The sequence below is a fragment of the Pinus tabuliformis genome, chromosome 4_1, assembly GCF_031772625.1.
Source record: "Pinus tabuliformis cultivar Carrire ecotype Pingquan chromosome 4_1, CPIR1, whole genome shotgun sequence".
NCBI classification, from domain to species: Eukaryota; Viridiplantae; Streptophyta; class Pinopsida; order Pinales; family Pinaceae; genus Pinus; species Pinus tabuliformis.
This window is the reverse complement of record NC_142303.1, coordinates 629047910-629067018: the sequence shown is the minus strand read 5'-3', so window position 1 is coordinate 629067018 and position 19109 is coordinate 629047910. Positions and strand designations below refer to the sequence as shown.

General features: G+C 40.2%; 2 non-coding genes across 2 annotated transcripts; both read left to right on the top strand.

Moving 5' to 3' along the window:
- The first annotated feature begins 16953 nt into the window (after window positions 1-16953).
- On the top strand, window positions 16954-17033 carry TRNAL-UAG (transfer RNA leucine (anticodon UAG)). Its single transcript has one exon. It is a non-coding gene; the product is annotated as a tRNA-Leu (tRNA).
- An 80-nt stretch (window positions 17034-17113) lies between these two features.
- On the top strand, window positions 17114-17193 carry TRNAL-UAG (transfer RNA leucine (anticodon UAG)). Its single transcript has one exon. It is a non-coding gene; the product is annotated as a tRNA-Leu (tRNA).
- The last annotated feature ends 1916 nt before the right edge of the window (window positions 17194-19109 follow it).

Sequence of the window (19109 nt, the reverse complement as noted above, 5' to 3'; positions counted from 1 at the left end):
TGCTACAATGCACATATCCTCTCTGTGTGCTCTACCTTCTATCTCTCCTAGCTATCTTTACTCAACTATGGAACAAAATGCTCTCGAAAGAATGAAATTCTTCTTCCTCCTAGTGGCCTGATTATAACACAGCCTGATAACCTACCAATGGTTAAGTTTGAATACATCAACTCTTAACTAGAGTTACAAAATAGACTCTTCTAGAGTCTTTTACATCACAAACAAGTGGCTAGCCTCTTTTCCATGAATAATGGGGGCTAACACAACATCGTTCCAAACTATGAAAATAGGAAGGTCAACTTTTGAGTGGCATAACTTATGCATACGAACTCCAATTGACGTGATTCTTGCGTCGTTGGAAATCTCTTTGTGTGTAGCACAGCGTGAAAAGGGACCATACCTTAGAGCCTTGATTTTCTTACCAGGCCCCTGCAACCTCACCCGCCGAAGTATCTCAGAGGGACCATACCTTAGAGCCTTGATTTTCTTACCAGACCCTTGCAACCTCTCCTTGTTCAATTGTAGCCATACTCTATCTCTCACCTTGAATGATTTCTCTGTTCTGTGTTGATCATGCCCGACCTTATACTTCACCTGCGACTTCTGCAGTGTTTCTTGAACTTGTAGATGGATCTGTCTGATCTTCTCTATAAAATTTTCAGCACTCAAAGCATCTCTTGTAAGGTCTTCCTTCACTCCTCCTTGTTGCTCATATGAAATATCCAAAGGTGAAGGTGGAAAATATCCAAAACAAGTTTCAAATGGAGACTTTGTTGTAGAAGTGTGGACTGCTCTATTATAAGAATGTTGTATATATACCAGATTTTCATCCCAGGTCTTTGGATGCTTCTGGTTGTAACCCCTCAAAAGCTGCACCAAAGTCCTATTGACTACTTTTGTCTTACCATCTGTCTATGGATGGAATGTTGTAGATATCTTCAACTTTGTGTCCATCTTCTCCCATAATTCATTGAGAAATCTTGTATCCCTATATGAAATTATGCTCCTTGGTATCCCAAAGTGTACCCAGACCTGTCCAAAGAACAAGTTTGATGCTTCTTGTTCGTTAATGGTCTTTTTACATGGCATTAGAACACACATCTTGTTGAACATGTCAACTACCACGGACAGGTAGTCATGTCCCTTCCTAGTTGTCGATAAACCTCCCACAAAGTCCATGGAAGTGCTTTCCCAAGGACGAGTAGGTACAGGTAAGGGATGATACAAACCCTATTTCATGTTGCTAGGCTTGTTGGTACAACAAAGCATGCATCCCGTTATGAACCTAGATATTTATTCTTGCATCTTGGGCCAATACACATACCTCTACAATTTAGCCATAGTCTTCCCTACACCAAAGTGCCCTGCAACCTTGGAGGTGTGAGCCTCTCTAATCAGCTGCAACTGCTCACCTTTAGGAACAAATAGCTTATCCAGCCTGTAGAGTAACCCATCCTGGAGATGGTATTCAACGGTGTCATCGCCATTGTGCACATGACTCTGACTCTGCAACTGCTGATACACCTCCTTAAGTCCTCATATTTTGAATATGCCTCTCTGTATGCACCACGGGTGAATGGCTCCATGTGCATAAGAGTCCCCAAAGTTTAATCTTTGATGTGGGTGGCCTTGAAAGCATATCGGCCAACTTTTTGTGTTGCCCTTCTTATACTTGATCACCAAATGAAACTATTGTAAAAAACCCATCCACTTGTAATGTCTGGGATGTTGTAGCTTATTCTAGGCCTGTAGGTACTATAATGGCTAGTGATATATGTGGATTATTGTCTCATTTCCCATCAAATAGTGCTTCCACTTCTTCACAGCTTGCACCATGGCATATAACTTCTTGTCGTAGGTAGGGTAGTTAAGAACCACCCCATGAAATACTTCAGAATGGTAGAAAATGGGCCTTCCTCCTTGCATCAAGACAACCCCCATAGCATACCCACTCGCATCTGTCTCCACTTCAAATGGTCATTGCACGTTTGTTAATGCCAGGACTGGTGCTTCAATGATCTGTTTCTTTAACTCATTGAAAGCCTTCTGCTAGCCTTTTCCCCACTGGAAACTCTTGCCATTTGTTGTTATGGTGTGGAGCAGCGTTGCTACCGCTGAAAACAAGGCTATGAATTTCCTCAGGTACTGTGTTGCTCCAATGAAACTCCTAACCTTAGTAACATTAGTAGGCACCGACCATTTCATTATGGCCTCCATCTTGGAAGGATATATCTTCAATTCTCCTCCACCAATCACATATCCCAAATACACCAAGAACTGCTGCATAAACTCACACTTCTTGAGATTTGCTAGCAGCTAGTGCTTCTTCAATGTTTCCAGCACCTGCATCAAATGTGAAATATGCTTCTCCTAGGTAGCATTATATGCCAGTATATCATCCAAATAGACAATAACAAATGAATCTATAAAAGGGTGCAGTACATCATTCATTAATCTCATAAATGTAGTTGGTGCATTACATAGGCCAAATGTCATAACTAACCACTCATACAAACCCTGTCTGGTTTTGAAGGTGGTCTTCCATGTATCTTCTTCTTTGACTCGAACCTGGTCATATCCACACTTCAAGTCCAACTTGGTGAAATAACTTGCTTACTCCAATTGATCTAGTAGATCGTCTATCCTGGGCAGGGGGTATCTGTTCTTGAGCGTGATTTTATTCAACACCCTGTAATCTATACACATTCGCCAAGCCCCATCCTTCTTTGGAACAATGATGATGGGTGACCCACATGATGATGTACTCGGTCGAATGACACCCTGTTCCAACAGCTACTGCAATTGTTTATTCACCTCACTTGCTTCTATAACAGATTGCCTGTACAACCCAATATTTGGCAATGGGGAGTCTGGCAATAGCTGGATCTCATGCTCCACTTCTCTCTTAGGGGGTATCCCTTTAGGCTCTTGGAACATGTCCTTGTATGCCTGTAACAACTCCTCCAATTGTTGTTTTTGTTTCTTAGTACATCCCTCTAAGGATGCCTTGCCTCTTATTGACTCCTCTACAAACTGATTTTACCTTAAAAACAATAAAACATACTTCTTGCTGGAACTGATCAATTTCTTGGCTTGGTTGGCACTTACCAATGAAATTTTCGACTTGCCTTTGTGCACGTTGATGATGAACGATTTTCCATCCTTGATGAGTCGGTATTGGTTAGCTCTCCTCATGAATATTTCATCACGCATGTACATGTATGGACTCCCAAACACGACTCCACATACATCAAGGGGAACCACATCTAGATCTACTTCATCAATAAAATCAACATTGATAACAAATCTAATTTTACATTGTTTTGTTACCTTCAGCTCTGCATCCTTATGTACCCATCCCAGTGGATATGGGTTTGGATGATCACGAACCTCCACCCCCAACTTCTTGACTAGATTTGCTGCAATGACATTTGCATGCGATCCTGAGTCAAACAGAGCATCAATCTTCGTCTTCTGACGTGTATCTTTACATGGAAGAGTTTGGTCATTTCTTTCTCTTCTTGTTGCTGAAGGCTACTCAAATTCAGCTCCTTCTGTAGAAATTTTGAATAATATGACACATATTCACAGAGATTATCCTGATTATACACTTATAAGCGGAACATTCATAATACATAACCTCCTCTACGTTGATCATCAATTTACAGAAGCAGAAACATTCACAGGCACACATAGAAGCATCAATCAAACTCATTAACACAGTATTTTCCTGGGGAAAGCATCTCGCTAAAAACCCCACACTATCTGTATATTATATTGATTGAATCATGTAACATTACAAAGTACAATGCTTATCACAAGCAATCCAGTACCAGCTCCACCTGTTACACACAATACAGCTCAGATCTGATCTCCAAATCTATTCCCCTGCTTGCCTGCCTCCACAGCTCAATACCTGCTCAAGGACTGATGAGAATGGCTTACCAAACTCGTATTTGACCTGCAAATAATCACTCACACTCTGTTGGACGTGAGCACAAGCTACAATTCTTGATATTGGCCAATTCATTGGCATACTCAATCCCTCTGATTGTGCAAATCATCATGCACAGCTATAGTCACAACTGATAGCAATCTGATCCTCTAACACCTGTCCCTGCTGAACTGAACATGCACTGACATGCAACTGAGTTAACTGATGTATTCTATAGTTGCATTATGAGTTAATAATTTGTGAATAAATTAATAACTAATTCACCCAACTCATCTCCAGTCTATTGATCAGTTAGACTAAATACAACTAGTTTAACAAAGCTAAACTGAACACAACTCCATCAACTGCACCTCCAGTCCACTAAACTCAACTCACTTGAGTTCTAATTGAAGTCCTGCATGCAAATATTAGTCATCCCATAGGTAACCACGTATTTCCCTCTGGGATCTACATGTACCACATCCGTAGCTCATCCTGAAGTGCTCTAAGAGAATAACATCAAGTTTATAGTCCAAATATTATTATGAGACAATAATATTTGACTTTTCTATTTTTGACAGCCAGTCTAAAAATAGACTTTGATCACTCACACTGTGATCACCCACACTGTGATCACCCACACTGTGATAAAAAATAGAACTTGCGCCATAATTTGCCTGCGGGCCCACTTAGTGAAGGCGACTCTTTTCACTAAGCTCCATCATCTTGTTGCATTCTCAACAAGCATTTCTTGTTGCACACTTTTCAACACTCCCTCTCAACAAGAAAGGCTTCCTCTCAAACCCGATCCTGTAACTTTGGAATGTTCTCCATGCAAAACATCTGGCCGGTCCACTTGCTCTGTCATCAAAGTCTCTGACTGCTATTGCCTCTGTTGACTGAAGACCTTGCATCTCTGTGCTCTTTAGTATCTGACTGCTCTAGCCTTTGTCACTTTGATCTCTCACTGCATCCGTGCTGCTGCTGGTTCTATCTCCCAACATTGCATCCGCACTGCACCTCCCAACTGACCACCCTGTTGGGATAGAAACACCCTCTGATGCTGAAGCTCTACCTGCTACTGACAAGTGCTCCCTCTCTGACATCTGCGCTACTGCAACATCTCCATGCATCTCGCACCATTTCACACCTCTCTGTGCCACCTAGCACTGTGCAAAACACTTGTGCCTCTCGCATTGCTGCAGCTTGCTAGCTATGCGCTGTCCTGGGATTCCCTGCACTGTCGCTCTCTCTGCCGCTCCATCCGCATCTGTCTCTACCCAATCAGTCAGTTCCTGCTACTACACATCTGGGGCTCCCGTAGCAAGGTCTCATCCAAGAGGTTGGGTACCTCAAGGATCCTGCCCCTCCTCCTTGGGACGATCAATCCACATCACCCCACCTCCTGGAGGTATGGCTGCATGCGATCCCTCAACCCACCTGGCTCGAAATTTCCCCCTACTAGAGGTCTCTGGATGAGTAGATGTCTCTACTCGATCTCCTCTCAGCTTCCCTTGTTGTGGCTGCTCCACAACCTCCTGAAGCTGCTGCACCAATCGTGGCTCCTCCACAATCGTCTGAGACTTCTTCTGGCTCTGCATGTTGAGAGGTAATATACGCTCCCTCTCAACCACCAAGTCTCCATCAATTGCCTCACTGCTCAAGGCTTTGCATGCATCTTGAACCTCAAGAGCATACAGGTTCTTGACCCGTGAACCAATCTGCTTCACCTGTCTAGTGATGATGTGTCTAAGGAAAACCTTTCCCTTACTGAAGACCACATCATAGCCTCTGTCTTCCAGCATCGCGATCGACACCAAGTTTCTCTTCAGTCCTGGTACATACTTGACATCGGTCAAGGTAAGGCGAGCTCCATGCTCCCTCTGTAAAATAACCGTGCCTACACTTGAGACACTATACTTCTCATCATTACCCATCCCTATGAGTATCTGGAGATCTTTCTCCTCCAAAGTACTGAACAAACTTTTGTCACCGGTCATGTGGAAAGAAGCTCCACTGTCAAGAAACCAACCACTTCCCACCATGGATGAAACCATGCATGTGAAGAGTGTGAAATCCAACTCAAACTGTGAAGCAAGTGCCTCACCTTCAGATCCTTCCCCGGATCCCTTCTTGGACTTCTTCTTTGGGAAATTAGTAGCATAATGACCCAACTCATGACAACGAAAGCATCTCACCTTCGACTTGTCAACCTTCTTCCCATCATTGGAAGAACTGGATTCGGAAAGAGAAACCTTCCCCTTCCCCTTCTTCGCCTTACTCGCTAAGGCACAGTTCTCCTCATCCTGCATGGATGAAGAACCGTCTTTGGTGCTCCGTCTAATCTCCTCCTGCACAAGATCTGACAAAAGTCTCTCCCATCCTGGCAGTTTCTCCCTTCCATTCACCGAGTCCTGGTAGCTATGCCAACTCTTAGGAAGGTCAAGGAGTGCTAGACTCACCATCCTCATCCGACAGTCACCCCCACACTCCCAGCTCATCCCGGCATTGGTTGAACTTCGTGAGATACTGGGGCATACTATCTCCATTCTCACACTGAATGTTTCTGAGTTTTTCTCTTGCTTTGGAATTAAATTCGAATTCCACCAGCTCAAAACTCAACCGCTTCTGATCTAAAATTCGTGAGAACAAAGTATTTCTTGTACGAAGATCGACTGTATGGGCATTCACTGAATATCTCACCTTCCAAAAGAAGGATGAATCCAGAGGCTACCTGGCCCGATTACAAACTCTGCCTGAAGAAATAAAATGTAAACATTTCCTGAATAATAGATCTGATGATCAATCCTCGCTTGATGTCCTGTAAAAATCTCTTCTACAAATCAAGCAGCTTTCATACCATGTAGAAACTTTTTCTACAAATCATCTAGCTCTGATACCATGTAGAAATTTTGAATAATATGACACATATTCACAGAGATTATCCTGATTATACACTTATAAGCGGAACATTCATAATACATAACCTCCTCTACGTTGATCATCAATTTACAGAAGCAGAAACATTCACAGGCACACATAGAAGCATCAATCAAACTCATTAACACGGTATTTTCCCGGGGAAAGCATCTCGCTAAAAACCCCACACTATCTGTATATTATATTGATTGAATCATGTAACATTACAAAGTACAATGCTTATCACAAGCAATCCAGTACCAGCTCCACCTGTTACACACAATACAGCTCAGATCTGATCTCCAAATCTATTCCACTGCTTGCCTGCCTCCACAGCTCAATACCTGCTCAAGGACTGATGAGAATGGCTTACCAAACTCGTATTTGACCTGCAAATAATCACTCACACTCTGTTGGACGTGAGCACAAGCTACAATTCTTGATATTGGCCAATTCATTGGCATACTCAATCCCTCTGATTGTGCAAATCATCATGCACAGCGATAGTCACAACTGATAGCAATCTGATCCTCTAACACCTGTCGCTGCTGAACTGAACATGCACTGACATGCAACTGAGTTAACTGATGTATTCTATAGTTGCATTATGAGTTAATAACTTGTGAATAAATTAATAACTAATTCACCCAACTCATCTCCAGTCTATTGATCAGTTAGACTAAATACAACTAGTTTAACAAAGCTAAACTGAACACAACTCCATCAACTGCACCTCCAGTCCACTAAACTCAACTCACTTGAGTTCTAACTGAAGTCCTGCATGCAAATATTAGTCATCCCATAGGTAACCACGTATTTCCCTCTGGGATCTGCATGTACCACATCCGTAGCTCATCCTGAAGTGCTCCAAGAGAATAACATCAAGTTTATAGTCCAAATATTATTATGAGACAATAATATTTGACTTTTCTATTTTTGACAGCCAGTCTAAAAATAGACTTTGATCACTCACACTGTGATAAAAAATAGAACTTGCGCCATAATTTGCCTGCGGGCCCACTTAGTGAAGGCGACTCTTTTCACTAAGCTCCATCATCTTGTTGCATTCTCAACAAGAATTTCTTGTTGCACACTTTTCAACACTCCCTCTCAACAAGAAAGGCTTCCTCTCAAACCCGATCCTGTAACTCTGGAATGTTCTCCATGCAAAACATCTGGCCGATCCACTTGCTCTGTCATCAAAGTCTCTGACTGCTATTTTCTCTGTCGACTGAAGACCTTGCATCTCTGTGCTCTTCAGTATCTGACTGCTCTAGCCTCTGTCACTTTGATCTCTCACTGCATCCGTGCTGCTGCTGGTTCTATCTCCCAACATTACATCCGCACTGCACCTCCCAACTGACCACCCTGTTGGGATAGAAACACCCTCTGATGCTGAAGCTCTACCTGCTACTGACAAGTGCTCCCTCTCTGACATCTGCGCTACTGCAACATCTCCATGCATCTCGCACCATTGCACACCTCTCTGTGCCACCTAGCACTGTGCAAAGCACTTGTGCCTCTCGCATTGCTGCAGCCTGCTAGCTATGCGCTGTCCTGGGATTCCCTGCACTGTCGCTCTCTCTGCCGCTCCATCCGCATCTGTCTCTACCCAATCAGTCAGTTCCTGCTACTACACATCTGGGGCTCCCGTAGCAAGGTCTCATCCAAGAGGTTGGGTACCTCAAGGATCCTGCCCCTCCTCCTTGGGACGATCAATCCACATCACCCCACCTCCTACCTGGAGGTATGGCTGCATGCGATCCCTCAGCCCACCTGGCTCGAAATTTCCCCCTACTAGAGGTCTCTGGATGAGTAGATGTCTCTACTCGATCTCCTCTCAGCTTCCCTTGTTGTGGTTGCTCCACAACCTCCTGAAGCTGCTGCACCAATCGTGGCTCCTCCACAATCATCTGAGACTTCTTCTGGCTCTGCATGTTGAGAGGTAATATACGCTCCCTCTCAACCACCAAGTCTCCATCAATTGCCTCACTGCTCAAGGCTTTGCATGCATCTTGAACCTCAAGAGCATACAGGTTCTTGACCCGTGAACCAATCTGCTCCACCTGTCTAGTGATGATGTGTCTAAGGAAAACCTTTCCCTTACTGAAGACCACATCATAGCCTCTGTCTTCCAGCATCGCGATCAACACCAAGTTTCTCTTCAGTCCTGGTACATACTTGACATCGGTCAAGGTAAGGCGAGCTCCATGCTCCCTCTGTAAAATAACTGTGCCTACACCTGAGACACTATACTTCTCATCATTACCCATCCCTATGAATATCTGGAGATCTTTCTCCTCCAAAGTACTGAACAAACTTTTGTCACCGGTCATGTGGAAAGAAGCTCCACTGTCAAGAAACCAACCACTTCCCACCATGGATGAAACCATGCATGTGAAGAGTGTGAAATCCAACTCAAACTGTGAAGCAAGTGCCTCACCTTCAGATCCTTCCCCGGATCCCTTCTTGGACTTCTTCTTTGGGAAATTAGTAGCATAATGACCCAACTCATGACAACGAAAACATCTCACCTTCGACTTGTCAACCTTCTTCCCATCATTGGAAGAACTGGATTCGGAAAGAGAAACCTTCCCCTTCCCCTTCTTCGCCTTACTCGCTAAGGCACAGTTCTCCTCATCCTGCATGGATGAAGAACCGTCTCTGGTGCTCCGTCTAATCTCCTCCTACACAAGATCTGACAAAAGTCTCTCCCATCCTGGCAGTTTCTCCCTTCCATTCACCGAGTCTTGGTAGCTATGCCAACTCTTAGGAAGGTCAAGGAGTGCTAGACTCACCATCCTCATCCGACAGTCACCCCCACACTCCCAGCTCATCCCGGCATTGGGTGAACTTCGTGAGATACTGGGGCATACTATCTCCATTCTCACACTGAATGTTTCTAAGTTTTTCTCTTGCTTTGGAATTAAATTCGAATTCCACCAGCTCAAAACTCAACCGCTTCTGATCTAAAATTCGTGAGAACAAAGTATTTCTTGTACGGAGATCGACTGTATGGGCATTCACTGAATATCTCACCTTCCAAAAGAAGGATGAATCCAGAGGCTACCTGGCCCGATTACAAACTCTGCCTAAAGAAATAAAATGTAAACATTTCCTGAATAATAGATCTGATGATCAATCCTCGCTTGATGTCCTGTAAAAATCTCTTCTACAAATCAAGCAACTTTCATACCATGTAGAAACTTTTTCTACAAATCATCTAGCTCTGATACCATGTAGAAATTTTGAATAATATGACACATATTCACAGAGATTATCCTGATTATACACTTATAAGCGGAACATGCATAATACATAACCTCCTCTACGTTGATCATCAATTTACAGAAGCAGAAACATTCACAAGCACACATAGAAGCATCAATCAAACTCATTAACACAATATTTTCCCGGGGAAAGCATCTCGCTAAAAACCCCACACTATCTGTATATTATATTGATTGAATCATGTAACATTACAAAGTACAATGCTTATCACAAGCAATCCAGTACCAGCTCCACCTGTTACACACAATACAGCTCAGATCTGATCTCCAAATCTATTCCACTGCTTGCCTGCCTCCACAGCTCAATACCTGCTCAAGAACTGATGAGAATGGCTTACCAAACTCGTATTTGACCTGCAAATAATCACTCACACTCTGTTGGACGTGAGCACAAGCTACAATTCTTGATATTGGCCAATTCATTGGCATACTCAATCCCTCTGATTGTGCAAATCATCATGCACAGCTATAGTCACAACTGATAGCAATCTGATCCTCTAACACCTGTCCCTGCTGAACTGAACATGCACTGACATGCAACTGAGTTAACTGATGTATTCTATAGTTGCATTATGATTTAATAACTTGTGAATTAATTAATAACTAATTCACCCAACTCATCTCTAGTCTATTGATCAGTTAGACTAAATACAACTAGTTTAACAAAGCTAAACTGAACACAACTCCATCAACTGCACCTCCAGTCCACTAAACTCAACTCACTTGAGTTCTAACTGAAGTCCTGCATGCAAATATTAGTCATCCCATAGGTAACCATGTATTTCCCTCTGGGATCTTCTTGTACCACATCCGTAGCTCATCCTGAAGTGCTCCAAGAGAATAACATCAAGTTTATAGTCCAAATATTATTATGAGACAATAATATTTGACTTTTCTATTTTTGACAGCTAGTCTAAAAATAGACTTTGATCACTCACACAGTGATCACTCACACGTGATCACCCACACTGTGATCACCCACAATGTGATCAAAAATAGAACTTGCGCCATAATTTGCTTGCGGGCCCACTTAGTGAAGGCGACTCTTTTCACTAAGCTCCATCATCTTGTTGCATTCTCAACAAGCATTTCAGCTCCTTCTACACTATGTACAGACGATCTTCTCATCCATGTCTGAGCTGCTTTCACCTTGGCTGCTTGAATCAGTGACCATGAGATTATTCTTCTTATTATCTTTCTTCTTTTTCTTCGGGTTTAGCTCTGGATGCAACTTCCAACACTTCTCCTCTGTATGGCCATCAATGTTGTAATGGCTTCTAGGATCTTTGCACCAATGTGTTGTGGTTGTAGTGTTTTTATCTTCCCCTTTTTTGCTTCTTCTTCCCCTCCTTAGAAGCATCTTGTTGCTCCTTTTGCTTTGATCCACTTGATTGCGCTCTCTTCAGCCCTATGTTCTCCAGATACTGTGCTTGTACACAAGCCTCGTCCACCATTTTGGGCTTGAACATCATCACTTGCTCACGCAGATGGCGGTACAGAACCCCCAAATACTTGAGGAGTACATTTGGGTTCTTTGGAGAGATACCCAACACTATAACCATCTTTCTGAATTATGTGGTGTACCCCTGCACGCTTTGGCCGACTTTTTTTTGAAGTAATACCACCGGATCCATTGGTCTTCCATGTACCCAATGGGATAAAATTGTGACTTAACGAGGGTTTTGAAATCCTCCACTTAGTCACTAGAGGTTCTCCCTCCAACCTCAAGGTTTTCGTGTGGCTCTCCCACCAATTCAGTGCATGGCCCTCCAATTTCAACCGCGCGAATGAGATCTTTTGCCCTTCCTCAATCTAATGGACACTAAAATGAACTTCCAATTATTGCAACCAGTGGTTCAACTTTAGAGCATCAATCTCGTCATGGTATGCTTGATATTGACTTTTGCTTCCACTTTAAACAGGGATTGGTTCATGACACTCGAACTGGGTTGATCTTTTACGGGTTCTTTCTTTAGCTCGTTATTTGTGTCTTTTCGATCTCTCGATCCCCCTTCTGATTTTTCCTTTGCATTCGAACCCCCTTCTTCTCCAAATATACCCATCTTATTACTTAGAGCTGCCATGAGGAGGTTTACATTGCAGTTTATGTCTGTGACTTGTTCTTCAAGCCGCGAAAACCTCACCTCTACAGGATCACGAGGTTTGTTTACAAATTTGTTGCCCATGATTAGGGTTTTATGATTTTTGGCCTCGCCGATCTAGATCCCTGCAATCTCCACAAAATAACTAAAGAAACCCACTTTGATACCAAATGATCTGTAAACTATAGTGGATATTCCACTAGACAGCTCGTCACAACATATATGATAATATTATATTTTAAATCTGAGATTCTACACTATTACAATTTTATTTAATTTCTAGATCTGTAAAATTAACTTTAATTAGTGCATGCAAGTAAAATTAAATCAAGCATAAAAGTAGAGAATGACAAAATAAGCTCACACACACATAATGCACAATATATGCTCTTTGGGAAACCCTTTCGGGAGAAAACCCAATTGGAAGGTGAGGTTGCTTCGCTCTCTTTCTCTGTTTGGATATGGCTGCAGATACAAAGAAGTAATGTTTGTGGCTCGTGGGCTAATACAGTGCATATATCCTCTCTGTGTGCTCTATCTCCTATCTCTCCTAGCTATCTTTACTCAGCTATGGAACAAAATGTTCTCGAAAGAATGGAATGCCTCTTCCTCCTAGTGGCCCGGTTATAACACAACTTGATAGCCTACTAGTGGTTAAGTTTGACTACATCAACTCTTAACTAGAGTTACAAAATATACTCTTCTAGAGTCTTTTATATCACAAACACGTGGCTAGCCCATTTTCCATGAATAACGGGGGCTGACGCGACATCCTCCCGAGCTATAAGTGTGAAAACTGGAAGGTCAACTTCTAAGTGGCATAACTTTTGCATACGGACTTTGATTGACACGATTCTTGCACCGTTGGAAAGCTCTTTGTGTGTAGAATAGCATGAAAATGTGTTGTGCTTTGGAGGCAAAGTTTACCACCAAAAAACGTCATTTGATGCCTTAAAACGCTCTTAGAAGGTTTCGGACTTCGTTTTGCCAAACTGGGTCCCGCCAGTAAAAACAGTCCCGTGAGCTGATTCCTCCACTTTTTCCACTCCAAATGCATCGAGATGGATGGAAAACAATATAATGATCCAATTCGGATCAAAGATCAGTAGCTACAATGAGTTTTACTTGCAGGTATCGAGTTTCATGTATGATTTCCTTACTAGTTTTGGCATACATGTGGTTTTTTGGTTATGAATTGTCATAGGCATGGAGGATTGCATGGATTGAGAGTGGTTTTGCCTAGCCTTTCCATCTCCTGGATACCCATGGTGTTGTCGGTTTTACCTTTGTTTTCTAGTCGGTGTTCATATTCGTTATGGTTGTGGGTCAAGTTATTAGTTCCTAGAGCCATGGTTGGAGAAACGCTCTGGAAGCCTTACAACAGCTTGGGTTGAGTTACTAGTCATGGAACCTTTGGTTGGATAAACGCTTTGGAGCCCTTGGTGGGTTGAGTTACTAGTCCTGGAAACCTTGGTTGGACAAACGATGTGGAGCCCAACCACAATTGTGAGTTGAGTTACTAGTCCTCAAAGCCAGGTTAGAACAAATGCTCTGGAGCCCTAGACAGGTTGGATAGAGGCCGATCTGGTGATGGTTAGTGATGTCTGACAGTGAGGTGGAATCACTAGTTGAGGGTTGAGGTGGTTTGGCCTCTAGAATCCCTAGGTTTGGTTTCGATTGGTTATTCCATGGGATCCCACATTCATGCATGGAATATGGCGCGAGGGTGATTGGCTGAAAGAGAGAATTGGGTCAGCCCAATCTGTGGTCGGGTGGTACATGGAAGTCCTTGACTTGGTTGGATTTGCATATGTTAATAAGAGATCCTTTCCTCTTATGTTTTATGTGTAAATGTACTGTTAATATGTGGTTTTGATGGTTGTTCTATTGTTGTTATTTATCTGGTTATAAGTTGGTTGTAAGTATGATTTTATGATAATATTGAACTACGACTCTCATGACGTTTTGGTTAGTAGATGAAATGTTAATGAATGAATCACCTAATAGATGATAATGCCACTAATGTGAGAGGGCACCAGATCCTCTTGACGATTTTCAAATAAGTATGAGATCCCTATGTTCAGATGTGTTTTTATGACATGTACATTACATGTTCATGATGTGTTTGACGAAATTCCTGTCATGGTTAGGATGAGTCAGGTCAAGTCCTTGTTCAAATTTTGCATTAGAAGCATTGTCTTCTTGTTATTTACCATTTATGAGAATTTCATCAAGTTTTGGGTAGGCTTGAGTCATAGCCCTGAAATAGTGGCTTAGATTTTGGGGTCACTGGCACAAAATTGTTTGAAAAACATTGCAATCACATGAAGGCCTTGTTGTGGGAGCGACCGGAGGGGTACAGTGGCTTGGAGGGCTTGTAATGGGAGCGACTGGGGGTCTAGTTTAGTCAAAGAGCAAGTTAACTCAGGGGTTGGGCACCTCGAGTGGTTGGTTAATCCCTGGGTGTCCTGTAGCTCTTGAGGAAGGTCATTTTGGTTTTGTTTTGCCGATGCCACTTCCTTAACTGTACCTGGGGAGTTGGATCATATCATAGTAACTCGTCATCACATATTTACCCCAGTGGACCAGTAAGCTTGGGTAAGTGTGAGAGGAGGGTGTTACAACTTTTCACCGAACAAATGCTAATGGAAAATGCATCTAATCCTATTTAGCAGTGAAGATAAAAATCGACTTTGTATATTTTTTGAATATGTTTGTGCATGGTGGGCAGTAGATAGAATGAGACATTGTTTTACCCACCTTCTTTTTGATATGTTTTGTTTGTGCTTAAAAGCCAATAAATTCTTTATGTTTTGTTTGTACTTAAAAATCAACAAATCGAATTGAAGTGAAGCCATTTTTAACTTACAGAAAAACTCCTCACAATATAACATTTTCTTAAATTAATAAAAAAATATAAATTTAAAAAAATCATTTTATTTTATTATAATAAAATATTATAAAATTAAAAAATAAAACTCTAGGACTAAAAATTTATGAAAAGTTAAATAAAACTAAAATTGAAATCTCGTGTAAATCCGTAAAAAACACATTCAAGCACTCATAAAAAAATTAATGCAAAATGAGCCTTTCTATTTATAATGTTTAAACTAAATCAAAAGTATTTCAAAATTATAAATACAGATAATTTGAGAGATATATTGTCGTATATTTAAGTTTAATATTCAGAAGTAAAATTGTTTTTTGCTTAAAATGTTTAAGTTAAATTAAAATTATAAATGCCAATTATTTGAGAGGGATGTATTTATGGGTTTAGTATAATTTATAGTTAAAAGAAAAAATTTATTGGCAAATTAATTTTAAAAAAATGTGATTTTTTGTTTTTTTTTTAAATGTATAAATATATTCATCGCCTAAAAGCCTTTGAGCTATTTGAATTCTGCAAATTAAACTCAAATTTTAAAATATCTCTGTAAAATTTTATTTCTGTTAAATTTTGATTAAAACTAATGAGAAAAATGTCTTAAAGAAAATCATTTCATTTATAAATTATACTAGGTCTATATTCATGTGTATTTATATCTAACATTTATAAATAAAATTATACTCCAAAAATTAGACACCATTCACTAATAAGTAAATTAAAAACCTTTGAACTTTAAATAACATAATTTACATAATACTTTATACAAAATTCTTAATTTACATAATACATTTTATAAAAACCATTATAAAGTGAACTATCCTAAAAACACATAATTTTTATTTTTAGTATATTATTATTTTTCTATTATTATATAATTATATTTTTTATTTTTATTATATTATTTTTTTCTATTATTATATAATTATTTTTCTATATTTTAAATATAAGAAAATACACATATTTTTTATTTTTATTATATTATTTTTTTCTATTATTATATAATTATTTTTCTATATTTTAAATATAGAAAAATATATTAAATAATATGTAAAAATTATATAATAGATGGTATATATAGAAAAAATAGAATGAGTTAATAAATACAACAATTTATTTTTAATAGTATATATATACATATATATATATATATAATTTTAAAATAAATTAAAAAATTAAGTTTCCATTAAATTTTAAAACAATTATTATATTTGAATAAGTGGAAAAACAATTCATATTAATTTGAAATTGAATTTTTAAATAATTAATTTATTAATCTATTAACTTACGGAGTTGTCTATAATGAGACTTTTTGGAGATTTCGGTGACGGAATCCGGCGGAAGAAATTGAGGTTAAATCTTGATTTGTTGCAGTTAAAATGGTTTTTTAACTGCATATTTGGATTCAGCACCTTGGAAAACCCCTGGGATGCTTTGATTGTGCAGAAACTAGCTATCAAACTTGCGATTCCAATAAATTGCTGCCGGATTTTGACCGGAAAAACCCACCAAAAAAACTTCCAAAAAGTCGCATTATAGACAACTGATTAACTTACTCTATCCGGCCATCAATAATTAATTTTTTGTTTGTGATTGGTACCATGGCTGTGCTATTCGTTTATCTTCTGGGGCTGGTCTCATCTCACCATTCCATATAATCGGAGCTCAGGTGAAAGAAATGTCATTTAAATATAAATACAAATATGCATGCTGCAAAAATTAATACGTTCAAAGAGGACAAAGATCGATATCGAAACAAAAATTAATGTTCAGAAATAATTTTATGTAATTGGTATAAAAATTATAGGTGATTCTAAAATATTAGACAGTTTGGCCGAGTGGTCTAAGGCGCCAGATTTAGGCTCTGGTCTGAAAGGGCGTGGGTTCAAATCCCACAGCTGTCAACACCATTTATGCCTCTTTGAAATTAAATCGTCGGATTTGGGACTTGATGGTATAAATTATTACTGATCATGGAATATCTGACAGTTTGGCCGAGTGGTCTAAGGCGCCAGATTTAGGCTCTGGTCCGAAAGGGCGTGGGTTCAAATCCCACAGCTGTCAATAACCTTTTATGCCTCCTTGAAATTAAATCGCCGGATTTGGGATTCCCTGGTACGAAACGGGTTGGGTTCAACATTCACAGCCCCGTTTCTTCTAAATTTAGGCTTCTGGTACGAAAGGGGATTAGTTGATTGAAGTAAGGAGCGGTCCCTACGCTTCTGGGTTCAAATCTCACAGAGGAATTACTCGATTGAAGGAGCTGTACTTAGGCTTCTGGTCCGACAAGGCGTGCGTTCAATCTCACAACGGAATTAGTCGATTGAACGAGCGGTACTTAGGCTTCTGGTCCGACAAGGCGTGTGTTCAATCTCACAACGGAATTAGTCGATTGAACGAGCGGTACTTACGCTTCTGGTGCGACAAGGCGTGGGTTCACAGCTTTGTTTTTTTCTCAGACATGGAGCAAAAGAAATCGAATATATCAAGCAGTCAAGCAAAATCGAATATATCAACCAGAAACAATCTGTCCCATAACTTATCTCTTTCGTCTGACCGTTAAAATGATTTTTTTTTTCTTCTTTCTTCATAGATCTATTAGCCAGAAAAATTTCGTTCTTACGACTTGTTTGATTTTTCTTCTAAATTGTAATTCCATCTATATGGATTTTAGCAACGAGCTTTTAGAAATTGAGTTTGAAAAAGGAAGATAACAGTTACTTCTTTCATTCTCATTCGGGGATTTTTCGTATTGGGGATCATACGAGGGCTTTTGAGTTTCGTAATTTTGTTTTGTTGAGTAACACAAATGACTTAATCATTTGTTTAATTCATTTAAGGTGGATTTAAGTAATATTTATTTACTATTTAATTTATGAGAGAGTAATTTTTAAGATTTTTTGGAAATTGAATTTGAATAAAGAAGATAACAATTTATTTAATAATTAACATTCATTTATTAAAAAATAATATTCCATTCATTTAAGGTAGATTTAAGTAATATTTACTTACCATTTAATTAATTAGAAACTAATATTTTTTGGAAATTGAATTATTATTTATTTTATTTTTTATTTTTTATTTTATTTATTTATTTTGCGTAAAGACTATTTCTATTAAAAAAGAGAAAAATATGTACATGGAGGTCGAGACCTCAGAGGGGGCAGAAGCCAGCCCTCAACCAGAGATTCTGAGACATACAGATCCTTCTATCCGCCCTTTCAGGATTGAGAGACTTCAAAACATGATTTGTTAGACCCTGACATACAAAAAAATAATCCTGTTCTGAGTCTAACACAGCATTACTATCGCCTACTATGGCTTTACTGGTAAACATTCTGTCATACCCGCCATGTACAAAATTGAGGCAAAAACAAGGCTTGCCGAGCCATGATTTGTTGCTGCTCATGTTGGCTCGCACCGATACAAAACGAGAACTGAGACAAGAACAGTAACCAGAGACCCAAAAACATAGACGCATAACATAAAATAAAACAGAGCAGAGGCAAGAGTGCCACCCGTAGGCAATGAACCAGCATCAATTGACATGTTGCGGAGAGTCCGGCGCATCCTTGTCCACCTGGCTGGAAGAGGCAATCCAGGTGACGAATTCATTGTCTGCATTCCCCTCAATACCACCATCTGGAGGAATTACCAGATTCAAGATGCTACCTGGATGATGAACCGGCCCACAAGCAAGCACCTCGCGCTGACTCGAATCTGCCGGAGGCTGAGGCGCCTCAGGAACAATGCCGTCCTCCTGCATGTTGTCTTCATTAAACACGACCCCAACCATCTCCCCCTGAAGGACACTGTCATCCTGAGACTGAGAGGTGGTGGTGTGGGCCGAGCTGCTGGGTTTATCCTCCTCCTCAGCAAGAATTACAGTGATGCTGGCTGACAACACTGGCCTGTTGAGTCTGCTATGGAAGGTGAAGCGGGTTGTTTGAAAGGAGTTGTGCGGGAGAGGTCTAGCATGG